This window comes from Psammomys obesus, unplaced genomic scaffold (assembly GCF_907164565.1).
Source record: "Psammomys obesus unplaced genomic scaffold, mPsaObe1.curated_primary_1811, whole genome shotgun sequence".
In the NCBI taxonomy this organism is placed as follows: domain Eukaryota; kingdom Metazoa; phylum Chordata; class Mammalia; order Rodentia; family Muridae; genus Psammomys; species Psammomys obesus.
In genome coordinates this window covers 39,502,564-39,526,505 of record NW_026592118.1, presented here as the reverse complement: position 1 = coordinate 39,526,505, position 23,942 = coordinate 39,502,564, and positions in this window count along the sequence as shown.

Here is a 23,942-nt window from a genome sequence, read left to right as displayed (position 1 = left end):
TTCTCTGAAGGACTTTTAGTGTGGCTGTCAGTTAATTAAGTCTTTGTGGAAGCCAGAATCGAAAGATGAAAAGGAGAAATTCCGTATTATCTAGGTATACTCACTTCTGAGTACATACCTCGAGGTTCACAGTCAGTGTACCACTGAGACATCCACGTGTTCTTCTTTACTGTGACATTCCTCACAACAGCTAAGGTGTGACATAGCCTAAAGTTATCATTAATTAGTAAACAAAACAACGGGATTTTCTTTGATATAAAAAGGAATTAATATTTCATCTACCTCCCAACTTAAACCTCCCATCCCATTATTCCTCTTTTCCCCGTCATGTCACCTATGTCTTTTCCCTTACTATCTTTCTTTCTTGTTTCACAAGGGTCTCCTTTCTAGATTCCTAGATTATGCAGGTAGTTAGATTAAATATACAAACCTAGAGGTTCATCAGCACTCACAGGAGATGCTGTCCACACAAGGCTTGTAAGCGATCAAGCCAGTCAACATTCTAGCATTGAGTGGGGAGATGGTCTTGCCAGCCCCCACCACTACCTGGGGAGATATTGACAGTTGATGGCTTGGGTAGGAGGGAGAGAGTTAGTGTTATCTAAGGATGGGGCTACCAGTAGGTCAACTGGGCTTCATTGGATGCTTCTTCCCCACTAACCAGAAGTATGTGGACAGCACATATTAGAGTCAATGGATTATAGAATTTCTTTTTTAAAGACAAGCTGTACAAGTTTACATTACCACCAGCAATGGAGGAGAGTTCCCCTTTCTCCACATCCTCTCCAGGATGCATCATCCCTTGAGTTTTTGATCTTAGCCATTCTGATGGGTGTAAGGTGAAATCTCAGGGTGGTATGATTTGCATTTCCCTGATGACTAAAGACACTGAGCATTTCTTTAAGTGTTTCTCTGCCATTCGATATTCCTCTGTTGAGAATTCTCTGTTTAGCTATGTACCCCATTTTTAATTAGATTACTTGTTTTGTTGCTTTTTAACTTCTTGAGTTCTTTGTATTCTCTGAATATTAGCTCTCTGTCAGGTATAGGGTAGGTAAAGAACCTTTCCAAGTCTGTAGGCTGGTGTTTTCTCAGAAAATTAGGAATAATATTACCTCAAGATCCAGCTATACCACTCCTAGGCATATAACCAAAATATGCTCAAGTATACAACAAGGACATTTACTCAACCATGTTTGTAGCAGATAGTTGTTTATTTGCAACAGCTAGAATCTGGACATAACCCAGATGTCCCTCAACTGCTGGAGCACACTGACATAGTCGAACAGTTCCTGAGTGGGGAGTGAGGATTAAATAAAATAACGCACTACACAGGAGATCAGTTAGAGAGGGCTGCCAATAGAAACGGTCACACTCTTTTGGCTTATTCCACAAAGTACCTCCAAACAATGAAGGGGTTTATGCAGAAGTCAAACTTGTTTACCTCAACCAACTGTCTGTGTGATCCTCATACAAACAAAAGTAAGTGGACTTGGGAAAACATCCCGCCTATTCCTGTCTCCAGGGGAAGGCCAGGGTGAAAACTTGTTCTTTGCTGAGAGTTCATTAACCAAGCAACCTGACAAATAAGCAGCTCTCCACACTCAACTGAGGAATGGACACGGAAATTGTGGTACATTTACACAATGGAATACTACTCAGCAATTAAAAACAAGGAAATCATGAAATCTGCAGGCAAATGGTGGGAACTAGAAAAGATAATCCTAAATGAGCTATCCCAGAAGGAGAAAGACACACATGGTATATACTCACTCATAAGTGGACACTAGACCTATAAGATAGGATAAACATACTAACATCTGTACACCTAAAGAAGCTAAGCAAGAAGGACAACCCTGGGTAAGATGCTCAATCCTCATTCAGAGAGGCAAAGAGGATGAACATCGGAAGATGGAGAAAACAGCAAAGACAGAAGCTTACCACAGAGGGCCTCTGAAAGACTTCACCCAGTAAGGTATCAAAGCAGATGCTGAGACTCATAGCCAAACTTTGGGCAGAGTGCAGGGAATCTTCTGAAAGATCTGGAGAGGACAGGAACTCCATAAGGACAGCAACAGAACCAAAAAATCTGGGCAAAAAGGTATTTTCTGATGTCTATACTGCAACCAAGAACCATGCATGGAGATGACCTAGAACCCCTGCGCAGATGTAGCACATGGCAGCTCAGTGTCCAAGTGGGTTCCCTTGTAAGGAGAACAGGGACTGTCTCTGACATGAACTCAGTGTCTGGCTCTTTGATCACCGCCCATGGGGTGCAGCCTTACCAGGCCACAGAGAAAGACAGTGTAGCCATTCCTGATGAGCCCTGATAGATTAGGGTCAGATGGAAGCAGAGGAGGAATTTCTCTATCAGTGGACTTGGAGAGAGGCATGGGCAGAGATGAGTGAGGGATGGTGGGATTGGAGGGGAGTGAGGGAGGGGGCTACAAAGTGAATAAATTTAATAAATAAAAAATGAATTAATTAAAAAATAAAATGAACAAGTTAGAGAAGGAACTGAGGTGAGTGTATCTGGAAGGGATTAAGGGAAAGAATTCGAGGAGAACAGAATAAAAATAGATTGTATGAAATTCTCAAGAATTAATAGAATAGAAAATCATGTTGCATAGAAAACAAAACAATCCAGGATCAAAAGGACAAATATTACATGAGTTGCAATTTGATTTGAGAATTTCCCCCATTGACTTATATGTTTGAATGGTTGGTTCCCAGTTGGAGGAATGTTAGGAAGGATTAGAAAGTGTAGCCTTTGGAGAAGAGATGTGTCTGTTGGGGTGAGCTTTAAGTGAGGCCCAGTCTTGCTTTGGAGCCTCCTGCTTGAGGATGAGATTTCAACTCTTAGCTACTGTTCCAGCACCATGCCTGCCTACTTGATGCCATTGTGCCTACCCTCAAGGTCATGGACTCACCCTATAAAAGTGTAGGCAGGTCCCCAGTTAAATGCTTCCTTTTAAAATTTTCCATGTTTGTTATGTCTTACTACAACAATAGAATAGTTACTAGGACAACTTGTTTTCTTTCACAGGAGATATTTAATAGGCACATAAAAATTACATCAATATAGAAGGGGTAAGGAGCACTATTCAGGAAAAAGAAGAAGGTCGGTATAATAAAAAATATAAATTAAGGAATGAATATGATCATGGACCATAAATGCATGTCTGAAATGTCATAAAGGAAGCAATTACTTTGTATAATTAAGATGAACCAGCAAAAGTTCTTTGCAAAAAAGTATAGGAGTAAGTTACAGGATGCTGATCACTTGGGAAGAGGTTAAGTCATCTTTTCTCTTGACAGATGAAGAATAGTGAAAGAAATAGTGACAAAGGATCTGAGTAATACAGTTACTGAGTTGAATTTATAAATATATATTAGTCATATACATGTGCCAGGAGTATTTTTAGAAGGATATATAAATTATGTACTAAGTTGAGAATCTAAGCCCAAAGCATGGCAGATTTAGAATTAGAAAAAGAGGACTATAATGGAAAGAATTGGGGAGATGACAGAATTTGGAAGACATGAGAAATGCTTTTTTTACTGTGCAGGGTTCTTAGTTATCATTTAATTTTTTAAAAAATTTATCTCTCTTTTTATAACATATTAGATCTCTTAAATAAAACTGTAACATACAGATTTTTTTAAAAAAAATAATAAGCAAAAACAGTACCAGATACATAACGGTGTAAGAATTACTCTTTAGATTTAGTGAAAGTGAGTCACAAAGCTTCTTTCTTGTCTCCTGTTCCAAAGAGACCACCAGAGAAATCTTATACATGTGCCACCCAAGGGCTACTTAACCAGCAAGGCAGAGTATATCGTCTTTGGGGTTCCAGTGCATCTCAAATGATACATCCTGAAAGTTGCAGAAGCTACCTATGGTCAGTGATGCATAGAGAAAGGATGCTATCTGGCAGAGATCAGTAATGTTGGCCAGATAGGCATTATTGGATTTATAAGCAAAATGACTGGTGTTTATAGTTGCTCAGTGTTCGTATGGTTTTGTTGAAGTATCTTCTAAGGCTGTATTAAAATATTTTACTGGAACTTAATTTTTCTAAAATTCAGGTATGCTTTTTACAGTTTACTTGTTAGCTAGTCATAATTAGATTTTTTTGGTGGAAGGGGGCTTAAATTTGCATATAAATTAACATATAGTTATTAATGAATTTTAATGGCAGGATAATATTCCCAATCATTGAATAAGCAATAATTTCTCTAGCCAAGATGTTATTTGTAGAAGATAATGTAGAAGATTTTCCTTTTGTAACATTAGTTTCTTCCTACCTTTGCACATATACCATTCACCACTTGCTTGATGCTCTTCTCAGGACTAATTCTTGAAAGTGACATTGCTAGGTAGAAAATAAATTTTTTATAATAAAAGCGTTTTTATCTAATTGACTTAATAATATCCATGTGCAAGCTTTTTTTCTGATTATAGTATTCAACGATAATGGAAACACAGAAGTTGAAAGGGTGTAAATATCCCTGCAGTGTGGTAACTGTCACATGAGAAGTGGGATTCAGAAAGTCTACCACAGCTGTCTACTGAGGCAGAGTAAGGAAACAGGAGCCTGAGAAACAACTGTCAGTACTATTAGTTGGCTAGTAAAGAGTATTGGCTATTTCTTAAGAGCTGCATAGATGCCATTATTGGGCAAGTGCTATCTTCTGAATGACCCACAGAGCTCATAAGTCCATGCATAAGAAGATAGGGCAAACCACTGCAGGTTGGAATGAAGTGGAAAGGAGAGTGGTTTTCAGCAGCAATGTGGCACATGTTTCAGAGGGTGATGTAGAATAAAAAAATCTCCAAAGATGATATCACCATTGGAAGAATCCACAAAGCCATTGATAAGGGAGAGTGGACACAATGAAAGGTACTGCCACATGAAGGCATGAAAGACCCGTAGGTATGTCTTTTGACTGTCAATCTTTTTTTCTTTTTTTCTTTAAGTGTAAAACCAGTGGTTTAACTCTGGGATCACACCATTGCTAAGTTTCCTGTTAAATCATTTCACTAAATATCCACAACAGCTTGAGGTGTGTGGGGCAGAGGGCCTCAGAGTAGTTATCACAGTAGGACACAGTTTGACCTGCACCCAGCAATGTCCCACGAAGCTCTCAATGTCTGTGATGTTTGTACAGGAATAATAATAATAATAAAAACCGATTTAAAAGGTTTTAATTGAATATAAATTGTATTTGTGTACATTTGACTGACCTGACACTAATAGCTGATTTATTATTATCCAGTTGGAGACCCGTGAATTAAGGCAAGATGGGAGGTGGCTAATGTAGGTTCTATGGAAGCTGATGCCCTCACAGAAAAAGCCAACATCTAGTCCTTCTCCTTCAGCTCCAAGGGCTTTAGCTCATCTTACTTGTGTTACACCAAGTAGACACTGGAGATATTTAAGTTTTACTCAGAACTGTGGTGATGTACACAGATTGTTTAGTAAGACTTGTATAATAGTCACTTGGTTTTCAAGGAGTTTTGAGCATATTTTGTTACTGAACCTGAACAATTACTGCATTTTACCATTTGAATATTGGGGATTAAACCAGGGACTTTTAATATGCTCTCTCACTGCCTCATATACTTTACTGTTAAATCAAATGGTTGAGAAGCATGACTATCTTTACTTGTATTTTTGATTTTCAGAAACACTAGAGTCAAAACATTTATGACTTTCAATAAGGGTTTTCTTCTACTCCTTTAAATTAAAAAATAATGTTAGTTGCTGGAATATTCATGGATAAAGGTACTTTATTATGAATTTTAAATGAGATTAAAAAGCTAAATCTTTTAGAATGCTTATCCTACCTATACTCCTAAATAAGCTAAACAATAAGGAAGACCCTAGGGAAGATGCTCAATCCTCATTCAGAAGGACAAATGTGATAGATATTGGAAGCAGGAGAAGACAGGGAACAGGAGAGGAGCCTACCACAGAGGGCCTCTGAAAGACTCTACTAAGTGAGGTATTGAAGCAGAGACTGAGACCCATACCCAAACTTTGGGCAGAGTGCGGGGAATCTTATGAAAGAAAGGGGAGATGAAAGACCTGGAGGAGACAGGAGCTCCACAAGGAGAGCAACAGAGCTAAAAAAATAACCAAAAAAAAAAAACCAACAAACAAAGAACAACAACAACCAAACAAACAAACAAAAAAACTGAGCCCTCAGATCCCTACAGAGTCTGATACTCCAACCAAGGATAGTGCATAGAGTCTACTTAAAACACTGGGTCGTGGCTATAAATGAAGGCAGTCCTTTTCCTTTTTGGTAAAAGAATTCTCTATGTATCTTGGGTGGCTTGGAATGCTGCTTGCACTGCTTCTGTCTCAGCCTTCCAGGGCATTGAATGCTATATTCTGCTTGTTTGCCCACCCACCCACCACCTTTCTAAAAGCTAAAGGTCTAATAGCCGTTTAGTCAGCCTGAGAGAAGCAGCTGTCAAGAGGTAAGCTAGTTTGGTAGAGCATAAAAAAACAAAACAACAACAACAACAACAACAACAACAACAAACACTGGGTCAAATGTAGCCCATAGACTCAGTATCCAAGTGGGGTCCCTAGTAAGGGCAGCAGGGAATTTCTCTGGCATGAATTCAGTGACAGGCTTTCTGATGACCTACTTTTGTGCCAGGCCACAGAGGAAGACAATGCAACCAGTCCTAATGAGACCTGATAGGCTAGGGTCAAACAGAAGGGGAGGAGGACATTCTCATATCAGTGGAGTAGGGGATGGGCATAGGGAAGAAGAGGGAAGGAGGGTAAGATTGGGAGGGGGTGAGGAGGGGGCCACAGCAGGATACAAATAGAATAAATTGTAATAAATAATAATAATAATAATAAAGAAAAAATTAAATCTTTTATTCTCTAAAGGTGATCATGAGAGTTGTCTAGCTAGCTTTACATCAACTAGAAAGAAACTAAAGTCGTTGGAATGGAGGGAGCCTCAATTGAGAAAATGATTCTGTAATGTAAGGCTGTGGGCAAGCCAATAGGGAATTTTCTTAAATAGTAATTAATGGGGGGAAGACCTAGCCCATTGGAGGTGTTGCCATTTTGGGGCAGGAGGGTCTGAGTTCTGTAAGAAAGCAGGCGGAGCAAACCATAATTAACAAGCCAGTAAGTTTATAAGTAAGTACATACCATGTGTGCCTTTCTGAGTCTGGGTTACCTCACTCAGGATAATCTTTTCTAGATCCCACCATTTGCCTGCAAATTTCATGATTTCCTTGTTTTTAATTGCTGAGTAGTATTCCATTGTGTAAATGTACCACAATTTCTGTATCCATTCCTCCGCTGAGGGACATCTGGGTTGTTTCCAGATTCTGGTTATTACGAATAAAGCTGCTATGAACATAGTTGAGCAAATATCCTAGTTGTATGGTTGAGCATCTTTTGGGTATATGCCCAAGAGTGGTATAGCTGGGTCTTTAGGTAGAACTATACCTAAATTTCTGAGAAAGCACCAGACTGATTTCCGAAGGGTAGGAGGTGAGAGAGCTGGGAACAAGAAGGGAAAGTGAGGGCGAGATCACTTTGTCAAGCCTGTAACAAGGCTCCTGGGAGGACGTGGGTGTGACTGTAGCTGAGACTCTTAACATGGGTAGACATGAGGTAACCACCCCCTAGCCAGGCAGAGCTAGTGTAGAGAAGGAACAACAACTCACTGACAAAATCATTCATCCAAACATTACCCTACCTATAAGAAGTGCAGAGATAAAGGTGGAACAAAGCTTGAGGAAATGTGCAACCAATAACTGTCCAACCTAAGACAAACCCCACAGTAGAAAGCCCACCCCTGACGCTATTAATGATGCTCTGCTATGCTTGCAGAGAGGAGCCTAACTTGACTGTTGTCTGGAAGTCTTAACCCAGCAGCAGATAAGAGACAGATGCTAGGACTTGCAGCCAAGTAAAGGGCAGAGTTCCTGGTGTTCCTTGGAAGAGTTGGGGAAAAGAATGAAGGACCTGAAAGGGACAGGAACTACATAAGAAGACCAACAGAGACAACTACCCCAGACCCAAGGGGGCTTACAGAGAATGAAACATCAACTAAGGAACATGCATGGTCTGTACCTAGGCCTGCACAAATGTGGCTGATGGGTGACTAGGTCTTCATGTGGGTCTACTAGAGAGAGGAAGTTGGGGGGGCTGTTTCTAACGTAGACTCTATTGTATACTTTTGGATCATTTTTCCCTGGCAGAGCTGCCTTGCCTGGCTTCAGGGAATGAGGCTATTGATGTGCTGGTGAAGGTTGATACTAGGAGAGGGGTCTCCCCTTTTCTGGGGGGAAAGGGGAAGACAAAAGGAGAAGAAGGGGGCTGGGGGAAGAGGGGAAAGGGCCACCCTTGGGATGTAAAGTAAGTAAACTGAAATTAAAAAACAAAAATTCTGCAAAAAAAATTCTGCAGCTTCCATACATGGCTTCTGCATCAGCTCCTGCCTAAAGATTCCTGCCCTGTTGGAGTTCCTGCCCTGACTGTCCTTGATGTTGAACAGTGATATTGAAGCCTAAACAAAATTAGCACTTTCTTCCCCAAGTTGTTTTTGTTCAGAGAGTTTCAGCACAGCAATAGAAACCTTAACGAAGGCAAGGAATGTTAGATTAAATTTAGAATTTTATTATTTGCAGGGAAACTGTTCACCCTGTTGCTCCTATCGTATGCACTTGCCAATCAAAAACTGAGGGACTTTTCAGGATTATGCTTAGGTGCAAACGCTCATACAGGAAAAGCATGGTGACTCAGCAGAGCAAACCATAGAAAAACAAATAAGAGAGTGTGATACAGGATTTCATTATTCTAGAAACATGGTGTCATAAACGTTTTGATATAAGACTTTCAAAACCCTTGCTTTGGTCAATACATTTTTTCAACTGTAGTATGCTCAGTGCATCTATAGTTCTTCACATGTTAATGGCAAGTCCCCAAACTTTGAATTTTTAACTTTCACAGTGTGTGTGTGTGTGTGTGTGTGTGTGTGTGTGTGTGTGTGTGTGGTGTGTATGTGTTTGTATATCACATTTTCAAAAATGCAACATTTTAAAATTTGAGGGAAATTAAAGATTGTTGGTTCATGATAAAAAATTCTGACATCCTTGTACAGCACTGTACAAACAAGTAGAGGAATTTTTTCTTTTTTTAATTTAATTTAATTTAATTTTTTTATTATTAGTCACATTTTATTAACTCTGTATCCCAGCTGTATCCCGCTCCCTTATTCCCTCCCAATCCCACCCTCCCTCCCTCATCTCCTCCCTGCCCCTTTCCAAGTCCACTGGTTGGGGAGGACCTCCTCCCCTTTCATCTGACCCTGTTTTATCAGGTACCTTCAGGACTGGATGCAAAGTCCTCCTCTGTGGCCAAGCAGGACTGCTCCTCTCTTGGGGGGTGGGGAGGTCAAAGGGCCTACCATTGAGTTCCTGTCAGAGATAATCCCTTTTCCCCTTACTATGAAAAACCAATTGGTTACTGAGCTACCACAGGCTACATCCAAGCAGAGGTTCTAGCTTATATCCATACATGGTCCTTGGTGGAGTGTCAGTCTCAGAAAAGACCCCTGTGCCCAGATATATTTGGTCCTTGTGGAGCTCCTATCCTTTCCACGTCATACTAACTCTCCTTCTTTCATATGATTCCCTGCACACCTTTAATCGCTCTGGCTGAAGTACAGGCATGCCCTTAGTACACACCTTTAATCCCAAACTATGACATCTAACATCTAATTGACGGAATGACAAAGTGATGAAACAGAGAAATATTTGACAGAATAGGATATACCCAACTCTCAGAAGAACAGCAAAGGAAAGAGGGGATATTTATGAGAGTGCAGGGGGAGGCAATTCAGTTGACTTGAATCAGTTCAGTCAGTTCTGGCAGTTCAGATGGGCGGTCAGTCAGTGCAGGAGGCACGCTATCGGGAGTCAGACGGTTGGAAAGTAGTGCAATTGAGTTCATGGTAGTTCAGCCTGGAGGCAGTTTTAAGGAGCTAGTTTTATGGAGACAAGTTGAAGGGAAAACAAGCAAGACACAGGTGAAAACAGAACAAGCCAGAGAATAAGAAGGAACCAGAAGATTAGAACAGATTGCTAAAGTTAGTTTGAGGCCAAGCAGAACAATGCAGTCATAAACAAAGAGAACCCAGTTTTAATCAGCCAAACTGGAGGGGAGTTTGAACCAGAACAGCTGAGTTGAACCAGCCAGCCAGAATTCAGAAAGGATAAACTTATTCAGCATTGTCTCCGAGATGACAATTACATCAGGAGAATAAAAGTTACTTTTACACAAACCCATATAATACCCTCTCTTAATTAGGGTTTCTATTTCTGCGAGGAAACACCAAGGCCAAAAAGCAGGTTGGGGAGGAGAGAGTTCATTTGTCTTCCACTTCCATATCACTGTTCATCACGAAAGCAGTCAGGGCAAGACCTCAAAAAGGGCAGGAACCTGAAGGCAGGAGTTAATGCAGGGACCATCTAGGAGTGCTGCTTACTGGCTTGCTCAATAAGGCTTGTTCAGCCTGCTTTCTTAAAGAATTCCGGACCAGCAACCCAGGCACGGCACCACCCCCAATCGGCTGGGCCCACAAACCACTAATTTTTAAATTCCCTTAAGGATTGTTTATGGAGGTATTTTCTTAATTAAGATTCCCTCCTCTCAGATGATCTTAACTTATGTCAAGTTGACACAAAACTATCCAGTACATACCCCAAAAGAATATGAGTTCATTGCTTAGGAAGTGCCCCTCCAATGGTTTCACTTCTTTTTCACTTCTTCAGTCTTTACACTGTCTTATAACAGAATGTAACACTAGCCTGCCTTACCGGTATAAGGATCAGCTTAGAGAATAGTAATTGAATAAGGAGGAGAAGACACGGTTTGTAATTTCCTACAGCCAATCACAGACGGGCATAAAATAGTACGGTGTTCATGGAAGTGTGCGGATTTCTGTTAGGTAGAAGACATAAATTGAAGAATAACATTGTGCAGCATTGTGGCGATAACTGATGACAACATTAAAGTGTACTCTTGCGGATCACTTACAGCCAACATTGTTACACAAAGGAATGACAAGTGCATAGGTTACGGTGACCGTGTTCGGTAACTATCTACCCATAACAATCGTATTGCTCACCAAAATATATATCTTTGACTGGTCAGTTAAAATAACTTTAGAAACATAAAAAAATAGTAAAAGAGAATTTTCTTACCCCTCCAAAATTATTGATGTATAGCTATCAACAATTGAGGCTGCATAGTTTTTAAAAATGATGATAACGTAATTGCTAGCTGGGTATCATTTGTCATTTGTCCTACATATTTGCTGAAATGTTTCTGTTTTGTTGTAAACTTTATTGTAGAGAATAACTTTTCAATATTTTATTAGATGATGTATATGAATATAAAATCTAAAGGGATAAATTTGTTCCTTGATTTCCTTAACAATATATTTGGAAAGCAAACCATTTCACAAGGACAAAACTATGTAGATGCCAGACAGTACTCCCATATATTAACATTCTGGTTGAAAGTTGTTTATTCTACATGTGAACAATAAAAGAAAGAAGACTGAAAAGGGCAAGTGTAATCTGTCTTTCTTTTGCCCAATTGAATGTTTTCTAAAAAATTGTTCTCACCTCTAAATAATAGTGCTTTGAGTTCCGGATTTGTGTAGTATAAATCATGCTCACAAACAAACATTCATTTTCAGTGGAGATGGGTATTCATGAACACATGCTCAGGCTAAGTATGCATTTATCTTAGAGTATCATTTCTACATATTCTCACTCTCCCGGTTACATTTTCTTTTAGCAAAGTAAGGAAACATTTTCTTTCTCTGAGTTAGCTATAAGTTCTTACTAGCTGTAGAGTGTTTCTTTGGTTTATAATACTCGAGGACTTTTTACCACAAAATCCAATGTAGCCAAAGATAATTTTAAGTGTTGGGAAGAGTGAGAATGGAAAGAGCAAGACGGGGCTAGGGAATACATAATACCTCAGCAAAAGCAGAAGAGATTGAAAAGCTAAAGAGCTAATAGCTCAGTTCTTCATTTATGCGTGGTCTTTCCCTTTTCCTATAAATGAGATTAGAGCTGTAAATTGCAACAGGAAGGGGGCTACACAATTGCTCGTGTTATGAATGAAATGAGTTCAAAGTACGATTTCAGAAGCAATTTTCTATGACATTTGTCAATGACGCCAACATTCTCTAAATCTGTTCTCAATATTTTTTACATTATTGCAACTTAAAAGAGAGAATATTTTAGTTGGCAGAAAAATAGTTATTGAGCTATGATGACCTTACAGGTTAGGAGGAGGTGGGCTAAGTTCTTCGAGGAAGATCGTTTTGCATTTTCAGTCACCTGGAAAGAGAGGTCATAATAGCTGGACACAACTAACGTTACTGCGGTCACAGGTGAAAATATGACTTGGGAAAATTGGAGGCTGATTGTCATTCAGCTGCAAGATACTGACTGCACATAATCGCTATATAGGAAAAATTGGGCAAAGACTGAATGGGGTAGAGACAAAAGTTTTAGGCTGTTCTGGCTTGAATTACAATTCCACTTGACTTGAAGTTGCTTTTATAGCATAAGAAGTAAAGAGTTTATATGTATGAAAGCAACGTGTTTGCTCTAATAACACCTCAGTCTTTGGTAACATGGTAATTTCCACATGAATAAGTTTGTAACTTAGTGCCATTTTCATGGCTGAAATTTAGATTGTTCTCTAACCTAGATACTTCAAACACAAATAATTCCTTTGAACACACTTTAGGGTTACCTTTATATAAGAAGCAAAAGAGGAAGCATTTTTATTTCACATTTGACAGAAGGATTACTTACTGTGGCATCACTGCAGATTTTTTAACAAGTCCGAGTAAGCTAATACTGTAGTGTTGTACAGTGGGAGATTAATACCAGCTTTTGCTCAGGACGTTCCCCTCAAATGTGCGGAGAACTAAAGAAGACTTTTAAAAATGAGTACTACATTTAGCATGAGGGAGAAAGGAAAAAAAAATGACACATAAAATTAACCTAAGTCTAAAAATTACATCATTTTCTGGTAAAAAAAAATATGGAAAGGTGCTTTAAGATAAATGAGTTTAAAAGTGACAAATTTAGAGATGATTATTAACTTTGCTCTATACCCATCAACCAGTAATGTGTCATTTACAAAATCATAACACATTCATGGAAGTGTAAAGGCCACCAAGTGTTACTGATTGCCTTCCACCTTACAATTTGTGTTAACCCCTCTGTGATCTTTATTGCATTATTTGACATTTACGCAACTGAAATAGTCATAAAAATAAATATTAACTTAAAATATAATGTTCTCACTGGCGTACAACACAACCTGACGTCTGAGATGATTACTTTGCAGGAAGAAAGTTTCAGGAAGCAGCTGAAAAGATAACAGTAATGGTGGAGCTGTGCTGTTTTGTCTTTAGAATCAGCAAGTGTTAGTGGTGCTTCTGGGAGCCATTGATATTCCCAAGCTCTATAAACAAACAAATAAACAACAAATGGTGAGCTCTGTTTCTCTACCTCTGACTTTTTCAGAGGTATTTACACTAATAATCATCTTATTGAGCCACCTCTTCATTTTATTTCATATTGTACATAGTTTATATTAATACTGTGGTTACTGTTCCTTGCCTGAATAGGTAGCACATGATTTAATTAAGGGTTTTTACCTTGATCACTGGAACCCTGATGCCCAGTTTGTGTTGTGTCTTCTCTGATCCCAATCTGAGGGATCTTTTTCTTCCTTAGTTGTGATAATAGACTCTGTCTTATTTCCTATACATCTGCTCAAAACTTTGAGCTTTTAAAGTATCCTTTATAATGATAATTTTATATTATATGCACAGCTTTGCTTTATATATTTCCTTTAAAACATCGTCATACAATTCTGTCATAAATTCAACCTTCACTCTCGTAACTCCTTTTAAGCTGACTTTTAATAATTTGCCTAGCCTTCAAAAGAAGAGTAGCAAATGTTTATTCTATAGTTTTCCTAAAATATCATAACAGCTTGTTAAAATATTACTGAAAATGTTTAGAATATATATAATGTGTGTTTATTACTATCAAATTATAAAAGTATACTAATACTTTTTAAAATTGTCCAATAAAAAGGAGCGAAAGATAATAATAACATAAGTAATCAACCAAACAAACAAACAAAAAACATGAAAGACATGTTCAACTATACTACTTGGTGAGGATCCTAAATTTGCAAGCCAATGAATTACTTATGGTTATGGAAATGTACACAAATAATTTCAAGGATAATTTTCAAAATGCAGTTAAATATCTTGAAAAGATATTGACTTATAAGGATTGGAGAGATATAATAGTGTTTAAGAGCGCAGGATGCTCTTCCACAGCACCAAGATTTAAGCCTCAGAATCCACATAATAGATAACAATTCCTAAAAATACTTGACAAAACGAAGTCATATGAAAGGGGAGGAGGTCCTCCCCTATCAGTGGACTTGGAAAGGGGCAGGGAGGAGATGAAGGAGGGAGCATGGGATTGGGGAGGGAATGAGGGATACAGCTGGGATACAGAATTAACAAAATGTAACTAATGAGAAAAATAAAATTTAAAAAATAAAAATAAAAAAATAAAAAAAACAATTGACTCTAACTCCAACTCAAGGGGATCTGATATACAAGAACTGCACATAGTATACTTGATTTAAATTGTGTCATTTTCCCATTACACAGTTTCAAATTCAGTCATCATGGCATTAAACTATTTGCAATGAAAAAAAAAACATAAACATTGCCTCTACTTTTCAGTCTATAACTACAGAAGTACATTGTGACTAATGACTACTGATACATCTTTCAAAGCATATGACTGACGGAACAGTTTGCAATCGCTAGTTGAAGGATAGAGAATAAAACATACAACCATGTTGCTGACTGACCTCTTAATGAGAAACTATCTTGACACTTTATAAAAACTTCTATTCGCACATACAGTGAAAATGGCTTGGAAGCATAAAAGCAACAGAAACTGAATCCTAGAAGTAGTATCTGAATTGTGAGTGCATGAAGTTGACAAGTGTGTTCCCAGTGCCACCATGTTGACACCGCAGGGAATGCAGTCACCACTGAAGGAAGGAAGTAAAGGTAAGTCCAGACAAAAATGAGGGGAATAGCTCTGACGGATGATGCCTCGGAGGAACTGACACCAGGAAACATGAAAAGAATCCTCAAAGATATTTCACTGAAAAAGCACAGGACAAAGCGTCGATGCTGTTCTATAATTAGACGTGAGCAACACACATTTTTGAAAGCATAGTCAAAGTAATTATTCAAACTAACAAGTGAAAAAGGCAGTGTCTAAACTACTTAGTCCACTTGCAAGTTACTAAAATATTCTTCATTCCTAATTCTTCTAATATGTTAGGTGGACAACAGCTCTAGGGCTGTCATTTTTATATATTTGTAACTGATAGTAAGAGCTTTGATATTTTAAAATTACATTTTAAAAGCCGAGCAGCAAAGCTTTCTCATTAATTGTCAGGACTGTTCTGTGCAATTATAGTTTGTGTGGACGTTGTCATGGTGCCTCACATCTGTGCAAAGTGAGGACTCCATATATATTGGAGCAGTGAGGATGAGGAGGTAGATGATGCTTTTCTATGACTGTGAAGCAGAACTGGGAAAAGACCAAGGAAGATGAGTGCAAAAAGGTTAATATAATGCAAGTATTCTATCCCACACAAAGGTTGGCCTTGAATTCATGTAAACTACTTGAAGAGAACTCAGAGAAAAAAAGATTTTTTTCCCCCTTACTTCTGCTCAAACATAATCAGAGGGGAACATTGGAGCATTATGAGGTGAAACAAAAAAGAAGGACTGATGTAACTGCATGTCTCTTCACTGTACTGGCATCCATCGGAGAATGCATGACTGAATTTCTGACAACCTCCTGTAAGATGTGATGCCCGTCAGGTTGCTTGAAAGAGAAATCAGTAACCTCAATAGGGAAGGCCACTGTGCAGCATCTGGCAGGTACATCAGGAGGCAAGCAAGTCAGCCTCATTCAGGTGAAAGCTCATGTTTAGATGTTACCAAAATGCATTCTGGGAGTTTCATTAGCTACGGCGCATTACGGAATTCCAGAAGTAAGCGCTGCTTCAACCAATAGTGAGACAGCCTCCCAGAAGACAGAAGTGTTTCTTACTTATTCCAAATAAGAAAGACAAACTTCTGAGTTCAGAAACAAGGACGCAGAAGGAGGGAAACACTTGAAGAGGATTTTTAAAAATCTGAATGCTAAATCTGCCGATTACTTATCAAAAACATGCTTAAACCCGATTTGCTGGGAGCTCTGTTTGTTTATTGTACATTTTAATTGCATAAACATACACAAACACACAGAACATACCTTTCTAGGATTACATGTGAAGTCATAAAGTATGTTTCCTTCCAAAAATTAAGTTGTTCGTTAGGTAACAAAATTTACCCTGAGTCTAACTTTCTTGATGTAGTTTATACTCTAATGTTCTCAGCCCTTTCTACCTAACATTGCTGTGCTTACAATACCAGGTACCCAACACAATATTAGGCATCAAAATATTATTAAGCATCAAAATATTATTAGGCATCAAAAGTACTTTGTTTTTATTATGTACCTACAGCATAAAAGCCAAAGTAATACTGAAATTATCCAAATAAGTCAGTTTGTATAGGTATGTAAAGTAGATAATTTAGATTAAGATAGTTAATTTGACACTGTCAGTTCATTGTTAAATAGTTAAACTGACATAGTATATACAATAAATTGATGAGCAGGGGAGTATAATACCTATTAAAGAGAGGTTTTAGGCTAAGTCAAAGTCAACTAACTTAATCTAAGTTTGTAAGAATCAAAATTTCCCCGCCTAAGAACAAGGGAAATAATAAAGGCCAGTTCTAGGTGTCTGTGATAGAAACATAAGCCACTTAAGATGTATCATTTCTCAGCACACCAAGAGCATTTGAAGTGAAGATTCCAGATCACATGAGAACACTGTTTGTTGCCCTCTGAATCGTAAGGCTGAACACCGTGAGGACTGGCAAATTGCTGGATAATTATAGTTTTGAGAGGGAGGTTTTCAGGCAATTCTAGCACAAGGAATGTAAAGTGGATAGTGTCATCCTGTGTTCAGAAGAGAAAAAAAAAATCAACTCTGATTGCTGCCTTGGCTAAGTGTTATCTGAAAAAAAGAAACTGGTGGGAGAACCAACATAAAACTAATGCAAAATCAATGTTGTTATATTTCTCCATATTCTTCTAAGTCTTGTTTTACTTTTAGGCTGAAAACCAGCTCCATGTAAAGATTTTTTCCCCCTCTTTGCTCATGCATTACATTTTATGCTAAGCCTAGAGAAGGAAACAGGAGTTAACATTCATTATATCAATGTGTGAAACTTTCAAAGAATGATGTATATGCACACTTAAAGCTCCTGTTAGTCAATATTAAGTACTATTTGAAATGTTTGTGTGACCCTCACCACTTTCTAGATATAGAGCAATTTTATCATAAAATATAATAAAATCATTGATGATCTTGATTTGAATGCACATAATGAGTCTGAGTAGATAGGAAAACTTCATAACTATGTGGTAGAAAGATGTACTGATGTGATTTTACAAAATTTGAGTGTCAGTGGATAGTGATGGTGTAGATGCAATTAGTAATTTTTCTAAACCTTTTCACATGAGATTGAATAGAAAGCTTGGGTCCATAGTGGTAAGCTGAAACCACGTGAAAAGTGCAGTTTCAGCAACATTTTGTTCATTGGCTGTTACCCTGTTCTTTTACCATTTTACGTAGAATATTTAGTCACTTCCCAAAGTAAAAGCAATGTAATAAAGTGTCATAGACAAGGTTGGTTTGTTTTTATGAAACTGATGCAAACCTAGACACGTTCTGGTAGAGTAAACCTCAACTGAGGAATTTCTTTTATCAGAATACCCTGGAGGTAAACCTGTAGAGCTCTTTCTTTGTTAATCACTGATTAATAAATACTTAATTAATTAATTGGGTGGACACAATCCCCTGTGGGTTGTACCATCTCTGGGCAGGTGACTATAAAATGCGTAAGAATAAAAGATGAGTAAGCCAGGAAGAGCAAGCCAATAAAGCAGCATTTCTTCTTTGCTTCTATTTCATTTCCTGCTTTGAGAACCCATCTTTGTTTCCCAAACTAAGACAGAAATGATTGTTTTGGTAAATAATTTCTTTAACTAACACAGGAGCCATAGGCTATACGTTACTCATACATATTTCAGCATATTTTTAAAAGCATATTTTCTAATTCTAGTAGTAGAATAATTGTATCGTAAATTTAATGTTATATTTTAGATGTCTACTGGGATAATAGCAATAGTGTAACATGACTTGCATTTCCATAGTTTTCATTAATATTTTGTAACATCAGGGCTGGAGAAATGGCTCAGAGGTTAAGACCACCAGTTGCTCTTTCAGAGGTCCTGAGTTCAAATCCCAGCAAATACAATCATCTATAATGAGATCTAGTGTCTTCTTCTGACCTGCAGGCATACACGCAGGCAAAACAGTGTATACATAATAAATAAATAAATAAATAAATAAATAAATAAATAAATCTAAAAACAAAACAAACAAACAAAAAAAAAGAAAAAAAACATTTGTAACATATTTGCACTGGCATTTAAGTCCCCATACTTTGCCAGATTTATACTCTTTTAAAATGTTTTTATTTGTACACCCTAACCACTTTTCAACTCCTTTTTGAGTTATTTACTGGAGAATAACTTTTTTTTTTTTTTTGCAGTTTTGCTGAATATTTTGCTGATCTCAGCCCAATATTATGGTTTAACCTGTCACCATGATCGGAGAATACCTTGTAAAATGGTAGTTAAATACAGAGGATTGTACAGACTTTATTTAACTATTATCAGAGACCTGCACTTCTGTCAGGAGACTAATAATAGTTGGTGTGTGTGTGTGTGTGTGTGTGTGTGTGTGTGTGTGTGTGTGTATGTGTATGATAGAGAGACAGACAGACAAAGAGAAGCAAACAGAAACAAAGAGGCAGGGTCAGAGAGAAAAAGAGATAAGCAAGAGAGAAATCAGTATCCTTTGTGATTGTTTATTTATTACGTGATTACTTATACCTGCTGATTTATTCACTAGAAGTTAATTATTTTTCTTTTGCTTTTTTAAAATTAATTAACTAATTAACTACAATTAGAATTTAATTAGTTACAATTTATTCACTTTGTATCCCCACTGCAACTCCCTCCCTCATCTACTCCCATTCCCACCCACCCACCCTCTTCTCCCCATATGCCCTTTCCCTATTACCCTGATAGGATAGGATAAGTCCTCCCCTTCTATATGACCCTAGCTTATCAGGTCTCATCAAGGCTGCTTGCATCATCTTCCTCTGTGGTCTGGAATGGCTGCACCCCCAGCAGGCCACTGAGTTCATGTCAGAGACACCCCCTGTACCCCTTACTAGGGAACCTGCTTGGAAACTGAGCAACCTATGGGCTTTCTTTGAACAGGGCTCTAGCTCCTCTCCATGCATGGTTCTTGGAGTATTGGTCTCTGCACACCCCCTGAGGCCAGTTTTTTTTTTTTTTGTTTCTTTTGTTTTTGGCTCCGTTGTTCTTCTTGTGGAGTTCCTGTCCCCTCCAGGTCTTTCCATTTCCCTCTTCTTCCATAAGGTTCTTGGCACTCTGCCCAAAGTTTGGCTATAAGTCTCAGTATCCTTCCATACCCTGGTGGGTAGAGTCTCTCAGAGGTCCTCTGTGGAAAGCTCTTATCCTGTTCCTTGACTTCTCCTACTTCTGATGTCTATCCTGTTGGCCCTTCTGAATGAGGATTAAGCATCTTCCCTAGGGTCCTCCTTGTTGTTTAGCTTCTTTAGGGCTATAGATTTTAGTATGTTTATCCTATATTATATGGCTAATATCCCCTTGAAGGTGAGTATATACCATATGCGACAGCCTACAAACTGGGAAAGGATCTTCACCAACCCTACATCTGACAGAGGGCTAATATCCAGAATATATAAAGAACTGAAAGAGTTAAATGGCAACAAACCAAGTAATCCAATTTAAAAAATGGGGTACAGAGCTAAACAGAGAATTCTCAACAGAATAATACTGAATGTCAGAGAAACACTTAAAGAAATGTTCAGTACTCTTAGTCATTCAGAAAATGCGATCAAAATGACCCTGAGATTTTACCTCACTCCCATCAGAATAGCTAAGATCAAAAACTCAAGGGATGATGTATGCTGGAGAGGATGTAGAGAAAGGGGAACCCTCCTCCATTGCTGGTGGGAATGTAAACTTGTACAACCACTTTGGAAATTAATCTGGTGCTTTCTCAGAAAATTAGAAATAGTGCTACCTCAAGATCCAGCTATACCACTCCTAGGCATATACCCTAAAGATGCTCAAGTACACAACAAGGACATCTGCTCAACTATGTTCATAGCAGCTTTATTTGTAATAGCTAGAATCTGGAAACAACCTAGATGTTCCTCAGTGGCAGAGTGTATACAGAAATTGTGGTACATTTATACAAATGGAATACTACTCAGCAATTAAAAACAAGGAAAACATGAAATTTGTAGGCAAATTGTGGAAACTAGAAAAGATCATCATGAGTGATGTAACCCAGAAGCAGAAAGAGTAGAAGTTAATTATGATGTTGCAATTCCACTTTCAGAGCTCAACAAGATTTTTTAAGAAAAAAATTCTATAAGTTATGTGTTCATAGTGATACAGAGTTCACATAAGAAAAAGTATTGATTCTTTTTTATTTCTCCTGAATAATTATTTGATTCTACCATTTTCCAAAGGTACCAGATTACCTTTAAATTTTGAATTTCCAGATTATCTAAATTAGAAGGATTTGATATATTACAACCAATACTTTTTCGATACTCATGTAAACCCAGTTTGGAGGCATCTTGATGTTCCTTCTTTTGTCCTTAGACACAAAACTAATATTTTGATTCTAATTTCTATTATATTAAAATGTTCAGGCTCAGTTTCTGCATGTTCTTGTCCTCAATGTAATATTAGTCATTTCTTCAAGGAGCTCTGACTTCTTCACTTGAGGGAAAAAACTTTATGGGATGGATGCAATCTGCATTACTTACCTTTCTTAATGCTGTAACAAAAGAATGGACAAATATAGCTTTTTACTTTTAAAAGATGCTTTATTATAGCCCAACTTTGAGGATGTACAGTTTGTGATGGCAAAAAAGAGCACAGTGGATGGAGTGCAAGGTGGCTCTGGCCACATTATCACACAGTCATAAGTTGGTGCTTAGCTTGTCTCTCCCCCACCTCTATATTATTATTGTACAGTTTTGAATGGGCTGGTGCCTCCATTCAGGATGGATCTGCCCTCTGTTAAACCTCTCCTGAAGCTCCTTCCATGAACCTCTCAGAGCTGTGTGAAATATGTCTCCCTGGTAACTTCAAATCCAGCTGAGTTGCGAAGATTAATTCACCACACTTGGCTTACTTATCGCCAACTGGATTATTCATAATATACATTTGGGTACTGATTCTCAATGAGTAATTTGACATGCTCACTTAAGACAAAACTATTTTTTTATTTTTAGGACAAATATTAGTATTTGTATAAAATTTTCTGTTGTTTCTCTGCAAGGAAATACATCAATTGAAACAAAGCAGAAATCTAATTTTCATTATAAGATTCATTGTCAAGTATGTAAGCAACACACAATACAGGTTTGAAAGTAATAACATTAATCCCCCAAAGATATCAAAATTCCTGTAGACCACATACCAGTATCTCCAAAAGCATCAATTTTAATACCTTCGTGTACTGGAATAATTATTCTTTATTATGTTGTTTGATTTAATTGTCATTGAAGTTCTACTATGAGTTACTATTTTCTTTTGATTCAATTATTTTATGAGCCCTGCTTATTAAATACTCTGTATAACATCATTCTCTAGGAAGTATTCTTTTATTCACTAGGATGCTTAGAGATAAATACTATACATAAAGATTATACAAATATTTGTTCATTAGAGAAAGTATAAATTCATTTATTTTAAGTACACATTCGTAAGTGTATACATGCGGTAGAAATTAGTGCTGGAGGTAGGCAGCCTGGTTCACATACTTTACTTAGATAACAAACAGCACAAGAAAACCACTTTTAAGTAGATACATGATTTCATTACTGAATTAACCATTAAAAAATTTAGTTGGGCACAGTGGCACATCCCTATAATCCCAGCACTCGGGGAGGCAATGACAGGGAAATGTCTTGGGTTTGAGGTCTGGTCTACATCGTGAGTACAGGACAGCCAAGGCTGCACAGAGAAACCTTGTCTCAGGAGAAAAAAACAACAACAAACAAAACAAAAATAACCAAAAAACCCCAATTATTGAATGAAAAGAAAATGAGCCTCTCTAGTGTAGGAGACTTTTTGCTCACTAGTGCTAGCTACTGAGGGTTCCACAGTACGTACGCACATCAATAGAAATGACACCAGATTTCAACACCAAACCTGAATTCCCTGGTGATAAACGGAGTATGACTCCACTAGCCAGATTTACACTTGCTATTTTCCCTGTATCACTTGTAGACCAGTCTTTATGGATTGACCTCAGAGTGGAAAAGTCACCTGGGTGTGGTAAATACCACCAAGATTTTACCTATTTTACCACTTTCATAGAATTTTTCAGACATTACCTGGACTTGAGACTGCTAAAGCTCTCATCTGTGTATAGCACTGTTCCTCTGATCCTCATTGCAGTGGCAAGCCCTCTGCGATAATATAATTATCCTTATTTAGTTGAACATGAGGTCTCCCTACTGAGAAAATCTGGATTGCAGTAGAAACACCACTGTGAAATTTCCCGTTACCTTAACAAACATCTTCTCAACATCTCAGTTCTTTTCTGTGTTAATACGGGGATACAAGTCTCACTGTTGAATGCAGCAGCAAGATCTTTTAAAGAAGACTTTAGAAGTGATAGCTATTATTAGGTAGAAACCTTGAGAAGGCAAAGTGGCCCACTGCCACTTTGTTGTGAAGTATTAGGACAATTCTAGTCCTGAGTGTGAAGGCATGACAGCATGTCCCCTTTCTGAGTCCACACATCAAGTTTAATCTTTATGTCTTGTATTTCTTTAGATTATCTGATAGGTCTTCTGTGGTTTTTCCTTTTTCATATGCTAGGCTGAAGCAATTGCTGTTCAATTTGTAGTACATTAAAAAAAAAAAGGAAAAGAAAACCACTTATCAAGTTGGAGAGATAGATCGGTGGGTAAAAGTGCTTGATGCTCAAACAGGATCTAATCTGAAAAGAATCCACTCAAGTAGATCCATAATAAGGATAATTATTCATGTATTTGTCATCCCAATGCTGTGTAGTGTTGTGTGGGAGTCCTGGATCTTGGTGGTCACTGTCCTAGCCCTATGTTCAGCCAGAGACCACATTTTAAGGGCAGACAATGATTAAGAAAGAAACCTTTTGGTCCATCTCTGACCTCTGTGCAAGGGCTCACGTGTACATGCACCACATACACCCTCACATACAGACATATATACAAATCAGCATATTTTTATTGTCATTTATTACAATTTATTCAATTTGTATCCCACCTGTAGCCCCCTCCCTCATCTCCTCTCAATTCCACCCTCCCTCCCTCTTCTCCGCCTTTGCCCCTTGCCTAGTCCACTAATAAAGTCCTCCTCCCCTTCTATCTGACCCTAGCCTATCAGATCTCATCAGGACTAGCTGTATTGTCTTCCTCTGTGGCCTGGCAAAGCTGCACCTGCCCAGAGGTAGAAGGTGATCAGAGAGCCTGTCACTGAGTTCATGCCAAGGAAAGCTCCT